At 46.4% G+C, this 26,464-nt stretch overlaps 1 protein-coding gene across 2 annotated transcripts in view; it reads right to left on the bottom strand.

Moving 5' to 3' along the window:
* The window catches only part of CCDC60 (coiled-coil domain containing 60), a 252,697-nt gene that overhangs the window by 165,391 nt on the left and 60,842 nt on the right, over nucleotides 1-26,464 (bottom strand). The window lies entirely within an intron of this gene.

Raw genomic sequence — 26,464 nt, 5'->3', positions numbered from 1 at the left:
TGGGGGTTTGCAGATACAATAACAAAGACACGCTTAACAAAGACATAACAGGCCTGCCCAGTTGCGATCCTTTAAAAACAGAAACAACTTGACTCCCACACCAAACACATACTGACTTTTCTCTGTCTTTCAAACCAACAACAGTATTTCTTGTCCCATATACACATTATCAAGTGTTAGCATCGCCGTGAACAATTTCCGTATCTCAGTCCTCACACAGTTTCTGTCTAGTTGGTTCCTGTTCTCATTTCGCAGACACGAGCGAATAAAGGCTCAGCGAAGCTAAGCAATTTATCTAATCTCAATAGCTGCTGAGACGCAAAGTCAGGCTTCAAACCCCGAAGTCTGACACTGCAGTCTCCACAAAGACGGAGGATGTGCACGTACCCTAAGCCTAGCGGATCTCTGAAAATAATTTCTTCGATGGCAAACCTACAATTCATCTTAATTTTTTCCCGATGTTCTACAGTGTCACTGCCGATTTATTCCATCATTTTGGAATTACTGGCTAATAGGACGGCCCAGCTCCCCGTTCTGGCTGGCGTCTTCAGTGTTCACGAGTAACCAACCACTGATGGCAACGGTGATGTCTCCCGACACTTTAATTACACCGTGATTCTCCCCGCCCCCCGCCCCCCGCGCCCTTGTTGGTCTGGAGGCTAATTTCTATTTTTCGTCTTGAAAACACGACTGCTGTCACGAGAGAGGGGAGACTCACCTGCGTTAGAAGATCTGAGGCATAAAAGGGCCAGAGGGCCCCTGAGGCAGGGGAACTCTGTATCTTCTTGGTGGCTGGTAACTTGGTCATCTTGGAAATCCTTCAGGCTTCCCTGTGTCCCCCAGGAAAGATGTGTGTGTGTGTGTGTGTGTGTGTGTGTGTGTTTGTTCCAGAATCTTCTACCGCAGCAGTCACTGGTGTCAGGGGCTCTAGCAATTTCTCCCCGACTCTCAGGTCCTAAAGACACAGACTCCAGACAGGTTTCTGACTGGGGAGGAATGGGAAAGCAAGTCTTCTGGGTTTCCCACCAACAGGATACGGAAGTCCCGGCGGGGTGAAATCAGGCAAGCCTGGACTTAACTTTTTAGACGGTCACAAACTTTTATGAGCTTTTCCCCGTTTGGGAAGGGGATATCTTTGTCTTCTAGAAACAAAAATAAAATATGAACTAAAAAAATAAAACTCCACTGACAAAGTCTGAGGGGGGCCCATGGAGGGGACCGCAGACACCCATCCTGAGGCTGAGCGCCCGCGGAGAGGTAACGAAAGCCGCGGCTAACTGCAAAGCCTGGGGCCCACTCGGTCGCCTGGCAACGGCTCGCCCCGTGGAGGGCTTCCTCATTGGCTGGGCTTGGTGGGGGCGGGGTCGCGAACTCTCCCAAGCCTTTGGGTCCGTGGCTGGGAGCGGGCGGCTGGCCAGGGAGCCACGTTCTCCGAACTCTGGTTTCTCCTCTCAGGCCTGAGGACCTTGACCCTTTGTCTGCGCCTAACTACAAGCGACTCCTTCCTTCCAAACTACCCTGTCCTGCCATAGCCCGCCAGTGATTTCTTGTGCCTTGGGGAGGGTAGATCAATGTGGGCCTTTAGCCCCGCAATTACTTTAACCTGAGATGTTCCTCCTTTATCCACCTGACAAACACACCTACTCATCCTTCAAATCCCTCATACACACACACACACACACACACACACATAAATGTATACATACATACGTCTATGTGTGCATGACAATTAAGTGCTTGGAATGTGCTAAATACTGTGCTAAGTGTTTTACATATATTAACTCAGTCCTCACAGCATGTCATTAAGGAAGGTATTTCCTTATCCTCTTTTACAGACTAGGAAACTGAGGCACAGAGAGATTGACATCTTTAAGGTCTCACAGAAAGTGTGTGAACTGGAATTCAAAGCCAGCCCTGTTTGATTCTAAAGTCCAACCTCTTAACCACTAAGCCTCATGACCCTGGATAAAATGCCTAATGTGGCCGAAGCTTGGCTTCCATTTCTTTCAAATGGGGAACAATAACTTTACCACAGGTGTCAAGGATTAAAACAGATCATTACGTAAAGGCTGAGCACATGAGGAGTCCTAGTTAAGTGGCAACTATTATTATGTCCTGACACCACATTCCCAGGAAGAATTAGTCATTTTTGCAGTGCAGTGTTCATTTCACAGCAGATATTAATACTAATATTTATTGATCACACGCTCTGTGCCAGGTGCTCTACGGAGCACTTTACATTAACTCATTTAATCCTTCCAGTAGCCCTACGGGGTAGGTTCCAGCTTGCAGATTGATTGCACATGTTCTGATTTATACGCTTTATCCTTGGCATTATTTCACACTGGTTCAATCTGACTCTTTTATTTCTAACCCTTGAGCTGCTGAGGATTATGATGTCACCAGAGCCACACAATGACCTCACCTTCTCTTTAGAAGGCCTTGCTGCAAGATGACCCTCCAGAGAATACAAAATACCCAGCCACACAGCTCCAGATGCTGATGCTTAGAAGTCGTTATTTTCCTGCCATTGTCCGAAGACTGAGTCTGACCTTTTTTTTTTTTTTTTTTTTTTTTTTTTGCGGTAAGCGGGCCTCTCCCGTTGCGGAGCACAGGCTCCGGACGCGCAGGCTCAGCCGCCATGGCTCACGGGCCCAGCCGCTCCGCGGCATGTGGGATCCTCCCGGACCGGGGCACGAACCCGCGTCCCCTGCATCGGCAGGCGGACTCTCAACCACTGCGCCACCAGGGAAGCCCTGACCTTTCTTTTTACAAGAAGTTTTGGTCTTCCTGCTTCCTTTGTGGGCAGCATTAAGCCATCAGCAAGCACTTTCGGAAGGATGCAGATAAACTGAATTGTGTTCCGAAGATCGGGCTGCGGATGAGAGGGGATGAGAAAAACAAGACAGAATGAGAAATGTCCAGCCCGGAGCAGAACAAAGGGCTGTCTTCATACGGCTTAGAGGGACAGGCTTGGTAAAGAAGAGCTCAATTAGTTTTGTCTGAGCCCAAAGAATAGGAAAAAGGTTTCGGCTCAATATGAGGAAATACACGGCAGAACACTGTTTTAAAAGGCATGAGTTCTGGAGTCTGACTGGCTTGGCCACGGAGCAGCCTCAATGATCATCTCATAGGTCGATGATGAAACCAAATGGGTAATTCATGTGAAGAACAATGCCTAGCAAAAAGGAAGTGCACAATTAATGTTAGCTCTTTTTTCTTTTGTTATTTAACACCCACCTGTCAGAGTCATTGCAAGAACTGGAAATAGAAAGGGCTCTGGAATAGAAAAGACCTGTGTTCAAATCCTGGCTGTGTCATTTACTGGTAATGAGATCTTGGTCAAGTCATTTCACCTCTGCAAGCCTCAATTTCATCATGTACTGTATATAAATAGTAATGGTGATGCCCACTTTGTACAGTTGGGAGGACTAAGTGAAATGATGAATGTATAGAGCCTAGTATCCAGCAAGGTCTCAAGGCATGCTGTTAGTAGCTCCCTTTTAGGTTTGTGAATGGGTATGTTCCATAGAGAGAGAATGAGCTCCCCAGCACTAGAGGTATTCAACCCAAGGTTGAATACCTTGGTCCTGGGGGTTAAGACTTCAACATATGAATTTGTGGGGAGACACAAATCAACCTATAACACTGAGCTGCCTCAAACTAAAAGCTCACACAGTGTTGGATAGACGTTGCCGTGCTTCCCTCAAAACTGTCAAATCTTCCTATCTTCTGTGAATTTTCTGTGGGACCCTGGGGTGCCTCGGTGCACAGTTTGGGAACCACAGGACTACAGGCCTGTTTTCTTTGAGCTGAGCAAACTTTTTATGCAAGAAGTTAACACCCACCTGAGTAGACATAAAAATAACGTCTAATGGGAGTTTGTTAATACCTTGCCTCCTGGCCCCTCAGGTAGGACATCTCTGGAGCATGTTCTATAGTCCTCCAGAGGTCCCCTTCACGATTGCCTTGGGGCAGCCCCATCGCCTGTAGCAGTTGCCTGCTCACCAAGCACCCAGCATTAGCTTCTTCCCTTTTCCTGTTTCACTTTCCCACTCCCCTTCTGGTAATGCCTGCATGGCCTCCCAAATATATCCAAATTCTTGTTCTGAGGTCTGCTGTTGGGGAACCCAAGCTAGGTCCACGTGGGCTGGGATAACCCGGAGGTCACACTAAGTCAGGTCTGGATATCTCACCGCTTCCTCATCTCGTGACCTGGACTTGCTACCTTCTTGGGTCCCCTTGCCCCATAATCACCTCCTTACCTCTGCTCTCATGGATTCATCTCTAGGAGTTTCTGGATATTCTCTGCATCCCTTAAGCACGCAGAGGCCAATGTGTTTTCAGATATGCAAATATATCCCCCAACAGTGAAATATTTGACAACTCAGATATGAAATGATTGTTTAAATCTTAATTCCTGGTTGATTTATGCAAAATAGGAACTGAAAGACGTGAAGGTGAAACGACGGGTGTTCTCTCCTCCCAATTCACCAAAAAGAAAGGCATCTGAAGGGATTAAAAATAGATGTATCAAGTAGAAGAAAAACTTTGGAATGTGTCGCACACCGGCTGGGGTAGCCGAAGTGAAATCTCCAAATCTGCTAAACACTTGAATTTCAGTCAGTACTACATAGGTCTGGCATTAAAAACCTATTCGAAAAGTCATCATTTTCTGAATATCTTTAATATACTGTCTGTGTTGCATCTAGAACCCAGAGGACTCCTTCTGGGTATTTTTACTGAAATGTCAGCACTGGATTTACAAATTATGGGGCCCAGGGCAAAAGTAAAACTTGGAGCTCCTGTGACACCTGGTAGCTGGCAGTCTATTGACAAATTGCTGCCAGGATGAAATATTGCTGGATAATGTGTATTTGGCCTCCGTCCCCGATTCCTGTACTTCATTAGGTTAAAGAAGAATGACTGCCTGCCTGCTACATGGCCCCACCCTATCCCTACCCTATTCTCCAAATTACACCCAGGGGGAGGGTGGTGAATTTGAATCTGTAAACAAAGAGAAGAAAATGCAATGTTAACCTCTCTTTCCTCCCCTTTCTCTTTACTTTGGTCCACCAGATGTGTGTGTGTGTGTGTGTGTGTGTGTTCACACAGCAGGACAACCTACGGTTATCTCTGCAAGGTCTGCCAAAGCAAGGGATTTCCAAGCCATCTGGCAGGTTTTAATCTCTCTAGCCTTCTGGGGGAAACCTTTCCTTTAACATCCACATCAGACATCTCCATGGGCGCACGGAGAGGGATACATTAGGAATTTGGGAGTAGCATATACACACTACTATATATAAAATAGATAAACTAAAAAGACCTACTTTATAGCATAGGGAACTATACTCAACATTTTGTAATAACCTACATGGGAAAAGAATCTGAAAAAGAATATATATGTGTATATATACATATACACATATATATGAATCACTTTGCTGTACACCTGAAATTAACTTAACATTGTACATCAACTACACTTCAATAATAATAAGAAGAAAACAACAACAAAAAAAGGACATCTCCAACACCCACCCACCCCTGTAGGACCTTAACTATACTTACACCCCTACCCCCCTGGGCAGAAATGGTTCCGAGCAAACAACAAAGGCCTGGAAAACAGGACATGTCTGAGACATGCCCTAACCGCGAGCAAACAAGTACTGCGGGGAATAAGAATGATTAAGCCAAAGAGTTTAAAGGTCGCCCCAGCCAACCCTAACTCATGTGACTCAACCCCCCACCACAAAAACACGAAAATGTAAAGTAGGCATCCGACAGCTAACCAATCAAGGAACTAGAGCCAAGACCCCAATCCGGTCCGGAACAAACAAACCAATCAGAAAAAAAACCTTGATATATCCACACTTTGCATAATGAAAAATGAAAGCTATAAAATGTATGTGATTCCGCTTGGGGGGTTCCTCTTCGGCCTCCTGCGTGAGGACCAAGGAACCCCGGTGCACCGGCTCCTAATAAACCTCTTGCGTGTTGCAGCGACTCTCGACTCTTGGCGGTTCTTGGGCGAGCTGGGATCCCTCGGAGACCGTTCAGGTCTAACACCCCCATCCCAGGTAGGAAAACACTCCCCTGCCAGGTAGTCCCAAGATTTCCAAGTAGCTCACAATTTCCTGTTCAGCATGCACTCCATCCTGCTTCCTACCTGTATCGATAGAATTGGGTGTCCTCCACACCCATGAGATATATTCAAGTCCTAAACTCTGGGTGCCTGTGACTGTGACCTTATTTGGAATAAGAGTCTTTGCAGAAATAATCAAGTTACAAAGAGGTCATACTGGATTAGGGTGGGCCCTAATCCTTTCTTACAAGAAGAATAACATTTGGACATAGAGACAGAAGACACATAAGGAGAACTGTAATAGGGAATAACAAATCTGACCCCCGTATTAGATCTGTTTCTTTTGCTTCAACCTTTGTATTCTATTGCTCTTGCTACAAGTTAATCACTAAAGGGATGTTGCCTTAAAGTAACATAATGGCCCATCTCCGAGAGCCCTGCCCCCATGCTTCAATGTAAAACTAAAATATCTTTGTTCAGCTCACACAGGAAACAACCGGACCCAGCCCACCTGTGAATGGCTGCAGGGAAGAAGAAATTAACACCTCCCCTCCTGAGTCTGGCAGAAACCGGGAGATATATGCAACTATTTATGGCCTTTTTACTTTACCTTCTCACCTCCCCCCTCTTTGTTCTATAAAAGAAACTAGCATCCAGAGCCTGGAAGGACGGTTCTCTAGGACATTAGTCCGCCAAGACTCCCAGCTTTCCAAATAAAGCCACTATTCCTTGGCCCGACACCTCATCTCCCAACCTACTGGCCTGTTGTGCGCCGAGCGGGACAAGCTTGGACTCGGTAACAGAAGGCCAGGTGACAACAGAGGAAGAGAATTGGTCGTGTCTACAAGCCAAGGAAGGCTGTGGACTGCCGGCACTGTCGAGAGAGGCAAGGAAAGATCTTCCCCTCGAGCCTTCAGAGGGAGCGTGTCTTTGCCAGTGTCTTGATTTGGGACTTCTAGTTGCAGAACTGTGAGAGAGTAAATTTCTGCTGTTTTAATCCACCCATTTCATGGTAATTTGTCACAGCAGCTCCAGGAAACAAATATACCACCCATTTTGCTTCAGCTTCATTTCCCTGCTGGTCCCAGTTTATTTGCACCCTCAAAATGCTACTTTCCTAAACCTGTGTATAGTAGCATTTCACTAAAGGTTTCAAATGGTAGAAGAAGATTGCGCGGCTCTGCAGACTCACTGACTTACAATTAAACATTAGGCATCACTGAGTTTTCAGTTAAATAAAAATAAAGTTCCCAGGTGATCCTAACACATAGGTAGGGGTAGGAACCCCTTCCATACATCCTGTTTGTAAGCTGCCTTTTTGTAAGCTGCCTTTTCAAATATAATAAAATATAAACATCCTCCCATTTCTATAGATGTGGTTGGTTGGTTTTTTTTTTTTTTTTTTTTTCCGGTACGCGGGCCTCTCACTGTTGTGGCCCCTCCCGTTGCGGAGCACAGGCTCCAGATGCGCAGGCTCAGCGGCCACGGCTCACGGGCCCAGCCGCTCCGCGGCACGTGGGATCTTCCCGGACCGGGGCACGAACCCACGTCCTCTGCATCGGCAGGCGGACTCTCAACCACTGCGCCACCAGGGAAGCCCCTATAGATGTGTTTTTTAAAACATGGTTTTTTTAAATGAGTGCTTGCTAAAATAGAGCTCCAGAGTGTGGCTGTCCAAAAACCAATCGCTTATTCTCGGACAGGGAACACAGTCTGTTCCTGTCCTGGATGTACAGTCGGGTAGTTGCATTCGAATAGGATGCTGTTTTGTTGATTGCAGAGACCTGACATTAGCTGATCATCCACACCTCACTATGAGGGGCCTGGGGCCAGGACACATAACCAAGACCTCACGTGGTAAACATTTGCCACTTTCGCCCGTCCAGAACGCACACTTCCAGTGGGGAGTGGCCCTGCCCTACTCTGATCACAGGATTCTTGTTAGGGTCACAGGGATGGGCTTATCGCTGGCGGCTGGGCAATAATCCCACTTTCCCCTGAATACACACAGCCTCAGCCTCCCTGGACTCCCAGCTTTATCTCCCGCATGTAACGACTGCCTTTCTGTTCCCCTGTGCTGCCCTCTGGGAACCCTCACCAGCCAGCAAACCCAGGCAATTACAGGACTCACCTTGTTTTTCGTTTCTGGTCTCTCAGAGATTACTATCCTTTATTGCCTGATGTCTAACGTCTTAAAAACCCTTGTTTTATATTTATGGTCTGACTTTTTTAGTGTTTTCAGGCAGAAGGGTGCATTCGACTCCTGTTACCCCATCTTAGCCAAAAAGTATATGACTGTATAGCGCAATAGTTGAAGTTAAGTACTCAACAGATAGATTTAATATCGTATCAGACCAAAGAGAATAGAGATTATCTTTGGAGAGGAGCTGGGAGTGGTGACTGGCTGTGGGGCCCAGGGAGGCTCTATGCTGTTGATAATATTCTACCTGTTGATCAGGGTGGTGATTCTCTGATTACGTGAACCTTGTGAACATTAAATGCTGTACATTATGAATTGTGTATTCTTCTGGATGTATGCTATATACTTCAATAAATACGTTTATTTTAAAATACATTAAAACTTCAACAATAAAACAAATTTTCAACACTTGTGTGGTTGGTTTGGTTTTTTTTTTTGCCCGTGCCATGCAGCATGTGGGATCTTAATTCCCCGGCCAGAGATTGAACCTGCGCCCCCGGCATTGGAAACATGGAGTCTTAACCACTTGACCACCACGGAAGTCCCTTCAACACCTGCTATTGAGGGCAGATCTTAAGGGTCACACCAGCATCCAATAGGCTATGGGCTTTGGGGTCAGAGCTAGTTTCAGATCCTGTGTCTACATTTACGATCTATGTCACCTGGAGCCCTGTCATCACCTCTACAAACCCCAGTTTCCTCTACTCGTAAGTAATGGTAATACCTATAGGGCAGATATGAGGACCAAATGAGATATTTTATGTAAAAATATTCCAGGCACATAGTAGGTTGTAAATAAATGTTAGTTTTAACTCAAATATCTATTAATAGGGAATGGGTTAAATAAAATATGTTACATTCTTACAATGGAATATTAATCAGTTGGTAAAAAAAAAAAAATGAGGTCATGCTATATATATTTCTATGAGATGATCCAAATGTTAGTTAGGGTCCCAGGAAGACAGAGGTGACACAGTCAAAGGGGGATAATAGAGGAGAGTTTAATTAAGGGGCTACTGCCAAAGGTATAGGCAAAGTTAGCGGAAACCAACCGGGGATTGTGCAGTACTTCAAAGCTGGCAACAGTGGGGAGCTGTTATCAACTCTAGACCTGAAAGGACAAAGGGAGGGAGCAGTTAGCGGAATGAGAAGAACCTGTAGAAGATGGCTGTCCAACAACAGAGCTGTAGCCTTCTGAAGAGGGAAGCAACCAACCACAGCAACCTGGCATAGAGGGAGCAGAAAGGATAAATACCCAAAGGTCGCATTCCTCCTGCCTTCTTAGCTGTTGTAGGTGCCTCCGATCTACAGATGGACTCCAACTGGCAAGACCCAGCTAGATGCTACAGGACAAGGGACCCGCTGGTGCAATTCACAGAGGTCAGCTTCCAGAAGGACAGAGCACTGTGGAAAATGGATTGGGCAGAAGTTGTGCAAACAGAAAACATTATTCACAGTCTTCAAGTTGTATTAAGTTTGTTTTTTTTTTTAAGGGGAGGAAAACGAGTATATCATATGTTAACTTTTTAATTAGAAAGAGAGAGATTGGAATGATACACAAGAAACTGTACCAGTGGTCACCTTGAAGTGGGGGAACCATAGCATGTGGGAGGGATTAGGTGTGGGAGGGTGTATGAGTCAGAGCCCAGCAGGACACATATGGCAGACTCAAGGCAAGATGAAGACAGTTTATTTACAAAGGGACCATTTACACGGGTGTAGGAGTGATGGAACGTAGGAGAAAGTGCAGTAACCAAGAGCTAGGATCAATGAAACTGTGGCCATTTCTAAGGGGCAAGGGGAAGGAATGGTCACCAGCTCCTTGAAGGAGAGAGGTCACACTGGGAAGGCTTCCTTGAAAGGAGCAATGAGCTGTAGTTGAGGGACACAAGCAGTCTGAGGCAACCTTGCAGGAAGGGTGCCCTAAACACATGCTGCCACTTTCCTCTGACCTCCTGCCAGTGCCGCCCATGGGCTCAACCCACCCAGAAGCCGGAGGGCGTGAGAGCCTGTTGGTGCCATGGAAGTGGATCTGGAGGGGTAAGCAGGAGATGTCTAGCGTAAAGCGTAACTTACTTTACACTGGATAGGGTTTTTCACTGTTTGAATTTTTCCTGCCCCATGCACAAGCATTACTTTACAAATGCACAAATAAAAGTAAATGTCAGTTCCCTTCCCCAGCGTGCACACAGAAGCAGAGAAAAGTGTAATCCCCTGAAAAGAAGAGGGAAAAACAAATGGCTTCCTATTCCAGGCAAAGCTTGGGCACAACAGTTTCTTCCTCGGGGCGCCTGGCATGCTAGACGAGGCTGCTAGATTGATCATTACCGAGATGAAGTGGAAATGTCCATATTTTTGTTTATCTGACCCCAAATGCATCTCTTCCCCCATGCTGCATTTCCCCCCTGCTTTTCTGAAAAGTGACAGCTAAGAATTGAGTTTACTACTATTGTTTCCTCTATCTGTTTTCCTTCTTCCTCTCTTACACTTTTCCCCATGTTTTCCCTATAATTTCTTTTGATAACTTATAATTTTGAGCTCACAATTCATCTAACCATTTGGGAGGCAATTTTCCCCCTCTTACCTTTTCCAGGCATCATTGTTTAGACAGTCTGCATGGGGTGGCCCAGTTTTCAATTTCCTGACAACATCTTCCTTGAAGAGACTTTCTCTGCCTTCTCTCTCTGGCTTTGTCCTCTGCTGCTGTCTGCGTTCTGGTCCAGGACAGCCTCAGAAGTACACAACTGTTTCTTGTCTTGCAGTCTCCCGACTTCTGGCACTTTGGTAGAAACTGTCTTTCTCTTAGCTTCAGTGACACTTCTTTCTCAATAAAATATGCTCTTTCAAACAGGTGTTGAGGCATATGACATTTGGAATATATAATAGCTGTATTATAACATATACCTTTATCAGACAGTAGCTAAAAGAAAAAAAGGAACTCACGGAAGTGGAAAATCTATTCAAAGGATTTGCATATCTGCCAACCCCAAGCCACCCCCACTCTTCCCTGCCCCGAACTATGTTTTCTGATTTTCTGAATTTTGTTTGCAAACTTCTTTCTCCCACTGATCATGGAATTAAAACAAACCTTTTTCCTCTTACCTTTACAGTAACACTTGTTGGTTGTGGGAAAACTACAAAACACAAAGAATTAACCAAAAATAAAAGTGTTGCTACTATTTGGTATATTTCTTCAAGATAGTCTTTTTGTTTGTTTGTTTTGTTTTGTTTATTTTTTGCGGTACGCGGGCCTCTCACTGTTGTGGTCTCTCCCGTTGCGGAGCACAGGCTCCGGACGCGCAGGCTCAGCGGCCATGGCTCACGGGCCCAGCCGCTCCGCGGCATGTGGGATCTTCCCGGACCGGGGCACGAACCCGTGTCCCCTGCATCGGCAGGCGGACTCTCAACCACTGCGCCACCAGGGAAGCCCCAGATATTCTTTTTAGAAGGGTTTTAGAAGTGTACTTACTTTTCAAAATAAAAATAGGCTTTAAGAAATTTTTGACTGTAGGAGTAACATAGGTATGTTTATAATTAGATGTTAAAAAGTATACACGTTTTTATATATAGATTCATTTGTATTATTTTTTAGATCCACATATAAGTGACATTATGTAGTATTTGTCTTTGTCTATCTGACTTATTTAACTAAGTATAATATTCTCTAGGTCCCTCCATGGATAAAAAAGGAAAAAAGTGAGAATCAATTTTGTTCATAAGATTAAAAACAGTATACATGTGGAAAAAAACTACCATAGTACCCCTAGCCGGGGATTATTATTTAGTCTTTTGGTATATACACTTCCATATTTTTCCCAGATACATCTACATCTACATCTATATCTTATCCCTTCTTTTCTGTCAAAAATCAGACCACATTAAATATACTAATTTTTAAAAAACTTACTGACATCTTTCCCTGTCAGCGAGTACTGAGTTACACCATTAGCTTACATACTTTCAGTACCACAATGAGAAATATTTTAAACTGTGATCCAGTAGTGTATGTACAGTACATATATAATTGAGATAAAAGTTTCACGAACCACTACTCACCACTATTCTGTATGACGTACTCTGTTACTTTCCATTTTATTCTCTTTCATTAAAAAAAAATGCTCGTTATGACCCAGTAAATTGATTTCAAGACGCACTAATGGGTTGTGACTTGCATTTTGAAAGCATTCTCCTACGTCACAATTTCAATGGCTTTTTTGTATTTTGAACTCCAGAGTTTATAAGTTGTGTGGAATCACAGAGGGGATCTTGTCCAGCCTCTTCTTTTTATATGCAGAGGAGTGAAATTTTTATTTTCTCAATAGCTGGTACAAGAATTTCCCTCAGGAAATTTTCTTTGTTTACGGAAGTACCTTTGTAACTGCTTGTAGAGGGGAGGATGCTGTAAAAGGAGTAGCTGAACCACTTTCTGGAAGAAATAAACAAGTTTGGGATGGCGAACATCGAGCCACATGTCAGAGCGGGTAGAACCTGATTTTAAAAAACAGAGGACTTTTAGAAACAGGAATATCAAATACCGAATTTCTGTTATTTGCACTGCTGCGCTGTAACCTCATCTACTCTCTCAAGTGTTCGCTAAGACTTAATATTACTTGGGTCTCTTTCCACCAAGTGATAGAAATACAACTCAAATTGGATTAAGAAAAAAATAAGCTAGGAGTGTTCATTCGCTTATGAAATTGAATACACCAGGCATGACTGGATTCAGGGCGTTAAGTCATGTCACTGATGTTTGGTATCTTTTCATATCTTTTCTTTTTTTTCTCTTGGTTCACTCTCAGGTATTTACTCCCAATAGTTTTCTCTAAAAAGACCCAGGGCTAATTCTTATTGGATGGACTGGGACCATATGACTATTTTTGAACCAATCATTGTGGCCAGAGGGATGGAATGCTCTGAGTGGCCAGGGTTGGATCACATGCTCACCCTTGGCTCCAGAGATGGTGTCACATTCACACCCTCTCCGTTTGAGTTGGGTGAGGAGTGGTTTCCAGAAAACTGGGTTCACAGGGGGAGAATCAATGGTGGAAAGCAAACATAATATACTGAATACATGCTTATTGGCACAGTGCCTCACGTGAGCAGTTTGCTTAGTGGAGAGTAAGGAGCTGAGTTCCGCACCTGTTTGCCCCAGAGTAGAAATGGACTCCCTGAGCAGCACATCAAGATGAGCCCTAAATAAAACTAAGAACTAAAGGAAAGTATTCCTGGTATTTCACAGAAATCTTGGGGAGGGCATGACATTTTTCTACAATTTGTACAAAGGGTATCCATACCAATCTTGTCTAGCTTTTAAAGGAAGAAGGATCCCTGAGGAGATGTGGATTGCATAAATGGGAAAACTGAGGCCCAGAGAGGTTCTGAGACCTGCCCAAAGTCACACAGCTAATTTTTATTCGAGCCTAGACTGAGCACAGTCTCCTGCCACGGCTCAGCAATGCCGTCTCCACATGACTCAAGCAGAATTCCCTCTTATATGCTGCTTACGTCGAAACGAGAAATGTCCCAAAGCCTTGTTCCCCTGGCAGCTCTTACCCTTATGAGCCCCTCACTTGACCTGGGGGCTGCCTGGGGGCTCTGCATGGACTTGGAAGGAAGAGATTGTATGGGAATGGAGGAGTCAGGCTCCAACCTCTTTAGGAGACTGGGAGGGAACCCAGGTATCTGAAAAGGAGGCTTAAGATGCAGGGCCCGGGACTTCCCTGGCGGTCCAGTGGCTAAGACTCCACGCTCCCAATGCAAGGGGCCTGGGTTCAATCCCTGGTCAGGGAATTAGATCCCACATGCCGCAACTAAAGATCCCACGTACTGCATCTAAGAGCCGGTGCGGCCAAATTAAAAAATAATAATAATAATTTTTAAAAAAAGATGCAGGGCCCAACAAGAACTGGGCTGGGTCAGTGGAATAAGCAGGAATGACCAAGAGAAGATAAATGGCTAAAGAAAGGGGATAGCTATTTATAATGTACTTCCTATTACCAGGTATTTTGCATGTTTTACTCAATCTTCACAAAATTTTTAATTTCAGGGAATGAAAGGGAAGGGGAGGGAAGGGAGTGGCTATCAGCAGGGGCCATGCTGTGAAGGGCTTTGAATTTGGCTGCATGAGAGAGTGAAAGAATGGAGTTTATATCTGTATTACTTTATTGCTGTAACAAAGTACCATGAACTGGGGGCTTTCAACAGCAGAAATTTCTTGTTTCACAGTTCTGGAGGCTAGAAGTCCAAGATCAAGGTATCAGCAGGGTTAATTCCTTCTGAAGCCTGTGAGAATCTGTTCCAGGCCTCTCTATCCCAGCATCTGGTGGTTTTCGGGCAATCCTCAATGTTCCCTGGCTTGTAAATGTATAACCCCGACCTCTGTCTTTATCTTCTCACGGCATTCTCTCCATGTGCATGTCTGTGTCTGTGCCCCAAATTCACCTTTTGTTAAGCATACAATTACATTGGATTAGGGCCCACCCATTATGACCTCTTTTTTTTTTTTTTTTTTTTTTTTTTTTTGCGATACGCTGGCCTCTCACTGTTGTGGCCTCTCCCGTTGCGGAGCACAGGCTCCGGACACACAGGCTCCATGGCCATGGCTCACGGGCCCAGCCGCTCTGCGGCGTGTGGGATCTTCCCGGACCGGGGCACGAACCCGTGTCCCCTGCATCGGCGGGCGGACTCTCAACCACTGCGCCACCAGGGAAGCCCCTGACCTCGTCTTTAATTACATCTGCTACGACCCTTTTTTCAAATGAGGTCACATTCTGAGATACTGGGGGTTAAGATTTCAACACCTGAAATGTAGCAGGGCAGGGGACACAGTTCAACCCATAACAACGGCTAAGTGGAATCTTGAGAAAAAAAGCTGAGTTTAGCAAATTTAAACAGATTACTTTAGGGCCTCTATGGTGATTTCACAGCCTCATGGGAAAATCTCTCATACTCCTCCCATTGAGACGTGGGGCCTCTGTTCTCTCCCCTGGAATCTGAGACAGAGTATGGTGGAAATGCTATGGGACTTCCGAGGGTGGATCATAAAAGGCCATGCCACTTCTACCTCGTTTGCTGGAATATTGGGCTGTACCTAAGAAGTTTGAATACCCTGAGGCCAGCCCTCTGAGAAGCACATGGATATTCTCTGGCCAGCATTCCCAGCTGAGCTCAGTCCAAAAGTTATCCTGTTGAGATGCCAGACAGGTAAGTGAAAAGGTTATCTGGGAACTGCACACTCCAGCCCCAGCTGTCCTAGTCCCAGCTGGTGGAGGCTTCTGAGGTAAAGTCCCAGCCCTCGTGTAAGAAGGACAGGTAGTTCTGGCTGCGCCCTGTCTGGATTCTGAGCCACGGAATCAGTGAACATAAAAAAGGTTTCTTGCTTCAAGCCACTAAGTTTAGGCTGTGTATTATCAGCATCCTCCAGAGAAACAAAACCAATTCCACCTCTATCTCCATCTCTCAAGTCCAAAGGCAGCTGTAGGCAGAACTCCCTCTTTGTCAGGGGGCATCAGACTTTTTTTCTCTTGAGGCCTTCAGCTGATTAGATGAGGCCCGCCCACATTATAGAGGGTAATCTGCTTCACTGAAAGTCTACTGATATAAACATTAACCTCATCTAAAAAAATACCTTCACAGCATCACCTAGACTAGTGTTTGACTGAATATCTGGGTACCATGGTCTAGCCAAGTTGACACATAAATTAACTATCACATACTGGTTTGTTACACAGCAGTAGCTAACCAGGACAGCCCCTCGCAGCCTCTCAGCCTGCTGCTGCACTGTGTGACTTTCCAAGTGGGTGATAATAAGTTACATTTTCCAATTTTATTTGGTCAAATTTCTTGCCCTCCTTCCCTCTCCCTCCCCCTTTTAAAGAGAGATCTTTCGGGTATGTTGTTCTGCAGATCACATGTTAAGGATCTTGAGTGTAGCAGTTAAGAGTCCCTGATTTGGAGTCTGACAGAACTAGATTCAGTTCTTGACTGTACTAGCTCCTAGCTGTGTGACCTTGAGTAATTTAGTAAACCTCTCTGGGTCTCAATATCATCATCTATAAAGTAAGATAATCATACTGACCTTGGTGCTATTTTGAGGAGTGAATTAAATGAGCCATGAAAAGGGCTCAGTCCAGCACCTGGGCACACATTTTAAAAAATTCATTCATTCACGAGTAGGCCCCAGATTTTACCAGCCTGTGGTGCTGAATTTCCTTTTAAAATCTTCATTATGAGGCTCAAGCTTCCATCCCACTCAATTTTTGGAAGATTCTCCCCTTCCCACTTTCCCTTTCTTCCTTTCTTTCTTCCTGTGTGTGTGTGTGTGTGTGTGTTTCTCTTCCTATTTTTCTTTTCCTTTGTAAAGCCAGGCTTCCCTCGCGGGGGAGCGCGCATGCGTGTTTCACAAATTCCGCTTGCTGGTCACCGCAGCCAGCCGCCGTTCTCTGGACCACTGCTTCACGTTTCCCACGAGGCGCTGCCCCTTCTGCTTTAGCTCCCCTCCTTCAGCCTTCAGCTGCCGTTCTGCCCTGCGCACCTCCCCCCAGGCACGGGGCACACCTTGCTGCCCCCGGTGGCCGCGAAGAACGGGCTGCAACTTTTATGCTGACTTGATTGAGTGCTCCAGGGCGGTGGGTGGGGAGCGGAAGTGAAGTGTCGGTTTCTAACTGCGACTGGAGGGAACGTGCTCAGAGCCCAGAGACCCAACTCCCTGGACGCTTACGGACTCCGCCCCCCACACTGTGTCAGTGCACCCGGGCACTGCCTGCCTTGGGGTTCACACCTACCGCCCAGCTTAAGACCCACCTCTCCGCATCCTCGTCGTCTGACCTCATTCCAGGGTGATGGGCAGTGAGAATTTCCACTGCCTTCAGGAAAAATCTGGCCTGAATCATCAGGGAGATGATGTATGCCCTGTGGTCCTCTGTATTAGTCAGAGTCCTCCAGAGAACCAGAATCCATAGGACACATACAGTTGACCCTTGAACAACATGGGTTTGAGCTGCACGGGTCCGCTTATATGCAGACTGTTTTCAATAAATACGTACAGTACTACATAATCAGTGGTTGATTGAATCTGCAGACGTGAAACCACAGATACAGAGGGCTGACTACGGGACTTGAGCCTCTGCATATTTTGGCATCCAAGGCGGGTCCTGGAACCAATCCCCTGCGGATACTGAGGAATGACCATATGTGTATATACATGTATATATATGTGCAGAGATTTATTATAAAGAATTGGCTCACGTGATATGGAGGCTGAGGAGAACATACCCAGAAGAGCCAGCCTGAAGGCCTCGGGTCCAGAAGAGCCAATGCTCTAAGTTCCAGTGTGAGTCCAAATCTGAAGGCAGAAGGCTAATGTCCCAGCTCCAAGAGAGTCAGGGAGAGACAGAGACAGGGATACAGAGAGTCCTTCTTTCTACTCAGCCTTTTCTACTCTTGAGGCCTCCAACAGATAGGATAAGGGCCACCCACACTGGGGAGGCTGTTCCTCTTGACGCACTGATTCAAATGTTACTCTCCTCCGGAAACACTCTCACAGCCACACCCGGAAATAATGTTTCCCTAAGTACCTGGGCACCCCACGGCCCAGCCAAGCCGACGCAAACGATCCACCATCACGCTTCATACCTCCGGGCCCAGCTGCCCATCGTGGGCACACCCTGTGTTTGCAGGGCATCCGTGGCCGGGCCAGTCCCCTGCCGTGCCTGCCCTCCACGCGAGGGCAGCTGAGGTCTTAGCATCTTCCATCCTCCGTGCACATCTTTACACGCAGCACCTCATCTCCTACGAGCAGCTGCTCAAACAAGAGCTCACACAAACTCCCCAGAACCTGCGCTAATTTAAAGGCTTAGAACGTCTAAATCCACAGGAAGAAGGAACGAGTTGCCAGGGAGAAAGCCGATTCATTTAACTCACATGGAAAGACAAGAGGCATTGGAATTAGTTGAACACGGATTCATATGCAAGTCTTGCCCACACCTGTGCAGTTCCTGCTCCTATGAAATGGGGACGGTCCCAGTTCCTGCTTTAGAGAGCGGTTGTGGAGATGACATGACAAACACTTAAAAAGGTGCCTGGGGGCCTCCCTGGTGGCGCAGCGGTCGAGAGTCCGCCTGCCGATGCAGGGGACGCGGGTTCGTGCCCCGGTCCGGGAAGATCCCACATGCCGCGGAGCGGCTGGGCCCGTGAACCATGGCCGCTGAGCCTGCGCGTCCGGAGCCTGTGCTCCGCAGCGGGAGAGGCCACAACAGTGAGGGGTTAGGGCACGTAGCACATCCTCAGCAAATGATGGCTGCTGTTGTTATTACTGTTTGTACTACTTTTAATATTACCAGATTAAAAGTATTACCAGAGATTTCAATGCCTTAATGTCAACATGGCCGCAATGAAGTCAGCGGGGGAGGGGCCCCTTATCCCTGTGACACAGTCTGGAGTTGAGTTGGAAATATTCTGCAGCCTTTCGTTTTAAGGGAAGAAGCCTGGGTTTGGGGTTCCGACAGGCGACACGGCTTTGACTCATTAGGCGTGTCACCTCGAGCAGGTGACGAATCCCTCCAAAACCTCTGTTTTCACATCTGTAAAGTGGGGATACCGATATGGGTCGAGGACAGCAACGGCAACGAAGTAGGCGAGCTACGGAGCAGGGAGATTGTTACACTGTAGGTCCTCAGAGTCTGGGAGCTTTGAATACTGTCATTGTACCTTTTTTTCCTAGACACAACGCAACAACCCATAACGGACACTGAAGTGACCCCTTTCCAGTTGCCCCAGGAAGACGGCGGTGTGCTCTGCAATCCTGACCCCAGATGGGTACTCTGATGGGTATCCATTGTTTGTATCTGCCCAGCACCCACCTCCCTTCTTCTGGGTACGGCATCCCAACTTTCGGGGGGAAGGCGGGGAGTACCCACCACTCTGACACCCTCAGTCCATGTGGCTCAGATAGGATTGGCCTCATACCCCAGATACAAGACTGGGCATGTGACCCGGGTCTCGCCAATGGGTATATTTCATCCTCCAGTGGCACAGTGACGGGTTCAGGTGACCCTGTGAGACTCTCTTCGAGGAGCTGACAGGTCGGGAGCGTGGGAGCAACAGGGACCATCTTTCCCGTGAGAGAGACGCCAACACAGAGAAAGACAGGTGGGAGATGGAGAGAGGGACTGAGCCTGATGATATGCTTAAAGCCCCCGCATCGGGCTGGGCCTGAAGATCGCTTCCTTGGTCGATGTTTGAGTTCCAGGAGCCAATAGATTCCCTTTGGGGCTTAATGCCATTTTGATGTGAGGTTAAATGATTTGTAACCAAACACGTGCTAACCAATGTAATTTCGCCCTCTCCCTGCTCCTGTCGACGTACCTCAGTCACTGCTGGTGGCCTGCAATAAGAACATTTCACCAGGGAAAGAGAATTTCTTTCAGTCTTCCTGTGTTGCCTCAGAAGAGCCTGGTTTACATCCCCAACAGAGAGGCTTATAATTGGCCAATGAGAGCAAGGAGCCAGGGTGGTGTATGTGTGCCAACAAATCATTCAAGCAGGCAAAACTCTTGGGGTTTTATAATTATGTGGAAAGGCCTAAGGTTCCTGTAGGGGTCAGCAAATTAAAATTCTCCCAGGGGCTCAGGGCTTCTGAATGCCGGTTTCTGATAATCTTGTTTATGTCCTGGGGTAAATAAATCCGTCTTTTGTTCTGTGTTATCCAACTCTCAGCACTGTTTGTAATTAAAGGGGTGGAGGGTGGAGAAATGAAAGAGTTCTTTAATTGGCTCTGTTCTGGGTGACACGCAGTAAGACAAAAAGGGGGTGGCCTGCTCTGCCCTGGGAGCCGGTGATAAAACCTGGGGCAGCTGGTGATCAAGTGGCGAAGGGGCGGAAATCTGCCGTCATTAGTGTGATCGGTGAGCACAGGCTGCGCCTCCGCTGGCCTGTGCCAGGGTCCTCCTGAGACACGGAGAGAACCGGAGTGAACGTGGCTGGTTTCAGAAGTCACGCCACCCCTACCCCCAGTCACGGACACCCTGGCGGCACTATTACTCACCCCCCCTCCCACTTTCCTACCGCCATGGCTCTGGGGGGGGCGGGGAGGATGACAAAATAAAGCAGACGGAATCCTACTAGATGGTCAGATAAAGAGAAACCCCACTTACAACATAATATGATAGAAAGGGGATAATGGACACAAGTAATAACAGATGCATTAGCTCCCATAGGCTGAGTGCTTTCTATGTGCTGGACGCTGGGTTGAGAGCAGTACACACATGCTTTCTTTTCGTACTCTCAAGAATCCCATGCTATTGGCATCACTGTCTGCAGTTTTTGGAGGAAGACATGGAGACAGAGAGGTTGAGTGACTTGCCGGAGATCCCTTGGCTGTGAATGACGAAGCGTGCGTTCACCTCCAAGTCGATTAGACTACAAAGCTATGCTTGTGTTGACTGCATTACGCCTCCTCAGTGCCTTTCTGGAACTCTGCTTTGTCCCTCTAGAGCTTTTAAATTGTTTTCAATCAAGTCTTGTACTCTCTCTGAGTCTCAGAGTCCCATCTGTAAGATGGGGGTAATGACACTTTTATGCGGCAGGGTGCGTGGATGCAAACGACAGAAACAGACTTTGGTTAATTTAAGCAAAAAAGGCAATGTTCAGGAAGGATATCAGGAGCTCATGGAGCTCTGGTCTCTTCTGGTCCTGTGGAGGGAGAGGGGTCCAGCTCCCACCAAGAATCTCCCAATGGGGGATTTTTTTCCCCCGACAGGAAGGGTGTTCAGATGCTGAGTAGCTAAAATACCCCCCTGCCCTGACTTTCTAATAGGGCTGTGTGGTGATGGGTGTCTCAAGCGCCCGGCATGACATGTAGTAAATGCCCAGTGAATGGTAATTATTATTATTAATAATAATAACTAGAAAGAGCCAGCTCAGCCTGTCTGCACACTTGCCATACACATCCTGGGCTGCTTTTCCTGTGGGATGATTTAGATTTCCTTGATGAACAGAGACATATCCTCGAGACAGAAGGATGTTGGCATGTCTTCAGACTGGTCACTAAAGCGTGTCCTAAATTGAGAAGAAATCAAAACAGATTGCATCTAATTTCTCACTGTTCCAAGCAAGAAATTACCTTTTTAAGGGAAACACCATGACTTTCAAGCTGTTTGCAAACACAGTGTTTGTCCAGTGTCTTGTCTTGGGTTTGGCTTGGATTTCTTCTTTAGATTGTCTGCTCCCAGGGGTTTCGCTGGGTTTTCAGAGAGAAGAGCCACAAAGAATCCACTTTTCTCACTTCTTCCCTATGGTGTTAGGAGACTGGTGAGCCCTACTCTTCCCACAGTTGGCTGAATGGGTTCTTATGGGGAAAACATGGGCTTTCAAGCTGGATTCAAATCCTGACTCTACTGTATCCTGCTGTATAAACTTGGGCAAGCCACTTTACTTCTATGGATCTTTGTTTCCTCATCTTATAAACGAGATCACTATTATTTACCTCCTAGACTTTGCAGTGGGCAGCAGGAACTGTTGGTTTGGCTCAGGGCGGCTGCTGGCCTATTTGATACCTTTGTCTGAATTAGGAAAAGGCATTCCTTCTTCTAGCAGATGTTTCTGGGGCCAGGGTGCATGGCTTGCTGAGCAGAGCACAGGGCAGGCTTTTATTTCTTCTTTAGCCCTTCTGCTGGCACCCTTGTATAATGTGCAACCTGTGCAACTATTCACAGTGGCCCTGTTTTATCAGCCTATTCAACTTTTTAACTTGTCTTCTAGTCTATCCTCAAGGATGGGACTATAACCCAATTCTGGTCAAATCATCTGACAGCAGTGATTGGTCCAAGGAATGGTCATGTGACCCAAACAGTCCAATAAGAATTTTTCCCTGGGACTGATATACCCATGTTGGAAGAAAGTAGTACTTTATATTCATTGGGGGAAATGGCAACCATGTTCCTCTTCATATGGAATAGGCCTGTTTATAGGAGGAGGAAATGTGATGAACAGGCAAAGACAAAGAGAGATAAGTAAAAATGAGAGGTAGAGAGAGGAAGTTTCTGGAGCCAGTTTTGGAGGTTGGTTCCTGTGATTCTAAGCATTAATTCAGTTCTCTTAGTTCCATGAATCCAAATAATTCCCTTTGCATGATTTCCTTTTTGCTTAAGCTAGTGTGAGTTGGTTGTCTGACACCTGCAACTACAACTGTCCTGATAACTGGGGAGTTTCTATACGATGTATTGTGTATGGAAAAGCCTTCACTCAGAGTGGCATTCCATAAATAATAGCTGTTATTATTGCCACACTGTATCACAGGGAATTTCCACCAATTTGCTTCTTTGGCGTCAAAGGAGAAAGTGCTTTTTTAGGTTTGTGGTGTCAGATGTGCCATGAGCCCTTGATCTCACGGCCAAGGCAGACATCCATAACTCATTAACAGAAAATATTAATTGATAAGGCTATGGTTTGTTTTTTTTGTTTAGCCTGGGAATGGTCTGAGTCCTTCCCAGCAGGTGCTACAGGCAGCTGCTGCTAATCATCTGGAAATGAAAGAGGAGATGAAACCAAACATTTTGATTTTAGGCAATTTATGACAAAATCCATTACAATTCATTTTTTTTTAAGCCTCTAAGTTGTGGAAGCATGCCGACAGAGGTGAGAAAATGTTGCCTTAAATTAATGCTAGAAAATAAGGGACTCAGAATAGCACCAGAGAAGCCTAAATGGCTAATGAAGTTTGGCAGAAGGTTTTTGTGAGCATGTGTAGGGCAGCTGGGTCAACAGGCAAGCAAATTCCCAAAGACAGAAGAAACGATTAGCTCAGCTCCGCCACTGCATCTGCGGTAAAGCTCACTTCCTCCTGATCTTTTGGGGATGAGGGTGGTGGTGGAGATCTTGGTGAATTTTCCAGCCAGAGGAAGGCTTTGTGGTGGAATAGAAAAAGAAGGAAATAAATATGAACAAAACACTCCAGATTTTTCTGCCCAGCACGGAAAAGTCCAAGATCTGTCACTGACTGTTGAGTCTAAGGGAGCCTAAGGGATCAAATTCAATAGTAGAAAATATAAGGAGATATTCTATTTCAAATGCACCTTATGTTTTCTAATGTGTTTTCACCATAGTGAGATGTAGAATTTTAGGTGTTTGATAAAGGTGTATTTTTCATTATATAGATCCCTAGAGAAGCACCTGCTTATGTAGAGTAAACCCACAGACAAAATAACCCCCAAATAAGCCCTTCATAACAGTTTTAAATTACTAATCACTTACTATATGCTGAGTTACTTTTTAACACACGTTATCTTTAACATTTACAATGAACTCTACAAAATAACAAATTTACCTCCATTTTACAGATGAAGAAACTGAGACTAGGTTACTGAGTAGAAGAGCAAGTTTTGTCAAGCTATTTCTGCCCTCATGTGCCACGTGGCTTATATTTTCCTTTATAACAAATTACAAAAGTAATTTAAAGAGTGAGGATGCACATAAAGTTTTTTTTTTAAAAGTCCCCTTAATTAAGTAGTCCTTTCATCCTATTTCCCAGAGGTAGTCTATAGTACCAGTGGGGTGAGATGTCTTTCAAGATCTCAGATAATGTCACAAAATGTTATGTGTGATTTCTAGGAAAGTCAGAAAATGCAGATAAGCAAAAAGAAAGATAAAGTGTCACAATTCAGAGCTATCTGGGGAGAATGTGCTGATGTATTTCCTTCCTGTCCTATGTGTGCATTGGTGCATGTGCGTGTATGTATGTGAATGTGTGCGTGTATGTGTGTGGGGGGGTGGGGGTGGGGGTGTTTTTAGAAGAAACATGTATTGACTTCGTGTCATGTGATCAGCCCTGTGGGGAAAAGAGAGGAATGAGACGCCAGCCCTGGTCTCTAGGTTCAACGGTCTAGAGGTAGCGAGGAGTTGCAGCCTTTCCTTCAACTTTCCAGGGACTCCTGGTCCTTGTTTTTCCCATGGAGCAGTGAGGATGGTGTGGGAGCCCCTAAGAGGGGAGGAGAGGGGGCATTGAGCACATTTCCTGAGTATGAGGTCCTGTGTGACGTCCTCCCAATCGCTCCATGATATAGTTCCCCTTCTACAGATGAGGGGACTGAGGCTCCAGGAAGTGAAGCCGCTGACCGGAGATCACACAGCTCTTAGGTGGCAGGGCCACCGTGCTGTTCTCCCGATTGTGCAGCCCTCACCTGCTGCAGCCCTTCTCGGAGTGGGTCAACCCTTGTCCACAGGGAAGTGGGGTGAGCTCATGACCACGGGGCCGTGGGACTGATGATGTAGTGTGGGGGGTTCGGAACACAGCCTCTAGAGTCGGGTGGATCTGGGTTCGAACCTCAGCTCTACTATTTCTGTGAATGAGAAATGTTGCCTGCGTATCAGCAAACAAAGGGTGCTGTGGCCATCAAGCCATCAGTCGCTACCGCTGGGGTGGAGACGAACGGGCTGCCCTGCCCACTGCCAAGCCCTCAGCCCCTGCAGCCACCCCCAGTGGTGCCCCACCCGAGGGGTGGGAACGCACAGGATACTGGCCCCAGAGAGCTGAGGTGCATACCAAGGGAATGGTTTCAATGAGCCCAGACTTTTGCATCTCCCCATCCACAGAAAAAGCGCTGAATCCATTCACTTGAGATGGCTGGTTCTCTTCAATTAACAGTAATAGTTGATGTTCCGACGACCTGGTCTTTGTTGCAAAAACTCCTGTGTATCCTGGTTCCTCCCTTACCTCTTGAGAGCGGTCCCTCTGAGAGATCTGAGAGGCTGCCTCCCGGGCTTGAGGCCTCAGAAAGTCCGCCCAATAAAACATAATGCTCTGCATTTTTTTCAGCCATCACTTCCAAGCTGTGTGTCCTTGGGCATGTGGTTTCACCTCGCGGAGCCTCGGTGAGGGTTAAGTGAGGCTGGTGCACTGAAGCTAGCCCATAACCAGCTCGGCACAGGGCAAAGTGTTACTGTGACCCTTCTCCTAGGGCTGAGGCTCTATTTTGTCTCTCTTGGGCACAGGTTGCTGGTACCATTGTTCCAAGCACTTCGGGAAAACAAAGCTGGTCCTGGCTTTGGGCTTCTGTTGACCCCAACTCTTATCTGAAATCCTCTCTCTTCTCTGCCTACCTGAGCTAACCTGTCTAGTGACTGACCGTAAGTGATTGGTGAAGACTGAATAAATGATAGGAACATGAAAGGCCCGGCAGATAGAAAGAATCAGTTGGGGAACGTTGAGGAATTTACTTCTCTGGGCCCCCCTCACTGGGTTATTGGGAGGATTAAGCAGATACTATGTGTAAGGCTCCAGGCACAGCGTTACTCCCGCTCGCCTATCCTTTTTCCTTCTTTGGGGACTTGCCTGGCCGAAATGCACACTTTTCCACGTGTGGTCACTTGGTTGAGTCGGGTAAGGGCAAGGCACTCTGTTCCGATGCCTCTCCCCACTCCCTGATGCTCAGGGGAGAGAATTCGGACGCCTGCACCTGGCAGCCAGCCTCTTCACCTTCCCCACCCTGCTCTGCTTCCTTTTAGCTCTGTCCCCAACCACTCTCACCCAAAGAACTTGCGGCCTGGCCCCTCTGTTCCCCTAAAGCACTCTGCCTCCCTTTCTTGCTCTTTCTGTAGCTTGCAGAGTTCTGAAATGGTTAAACAGCAAAAGCAAAATAGGATCCGGCAGTCACACGTGATGGGGTATTCGATCAGAATTCACAAAAAGTGTCATAGTTGATCAGCTTTGCTCAACAGAGCAAATTTGATCAAATTCAGCCTGGACATGCTGCTGGCCAACAGCCGTAATGGACTAGAGCCACTGATTTCCTCCACTGACACTGCAGGGCTGATGGCAGTGACGCCAATGGCCTGAGTTCGCTGGTCGCTCCTCCATCCTCAGAGCAACGCTATGGGAGAGCATGGTGTCACTGGCTCCATTTTACAGATGGCACAACTGAGGCTCAGGTAAATGACTCAGTAGAAAACTGACATGGAGGAATCTGGCTTGAAACAAACGATGCAGCTCTTCTCTTTGGCATTTTGGAAGGGTGTGAAGATGGTGGGTTTGCCTTGTTGGGAACTGGGGTGCTAAATTTGATTTTTAACTTTAAAGCCGAAGCATCATGCAAGATTACTTTCCCTCAGGACCAACTCGGAGCAGAATTAGAGCATAAGGAGACTGCAGAAGGGACAAGAAGGGAATCTTCTTATCTGATAATGAA

Source organism: Kogia breviceps, chromosome 15 (assembly GCF_026419965.1).
Source record: "Kogia breviceps isolate mKogBre1 chromosome 15, mKogBre1 haplotype 1, whole genome shotgun sequence".
NCBI classification, from domain to species: domain Eukaryota; kingdom Metazoa; phylum Chordata; class Mammalia; order Artiodactyla; family Physeteridae; genus Kogia; species Kogia breviceps.
This window is presented reverse-complemented; position numbering and strand designations above follow the sequence as displayed.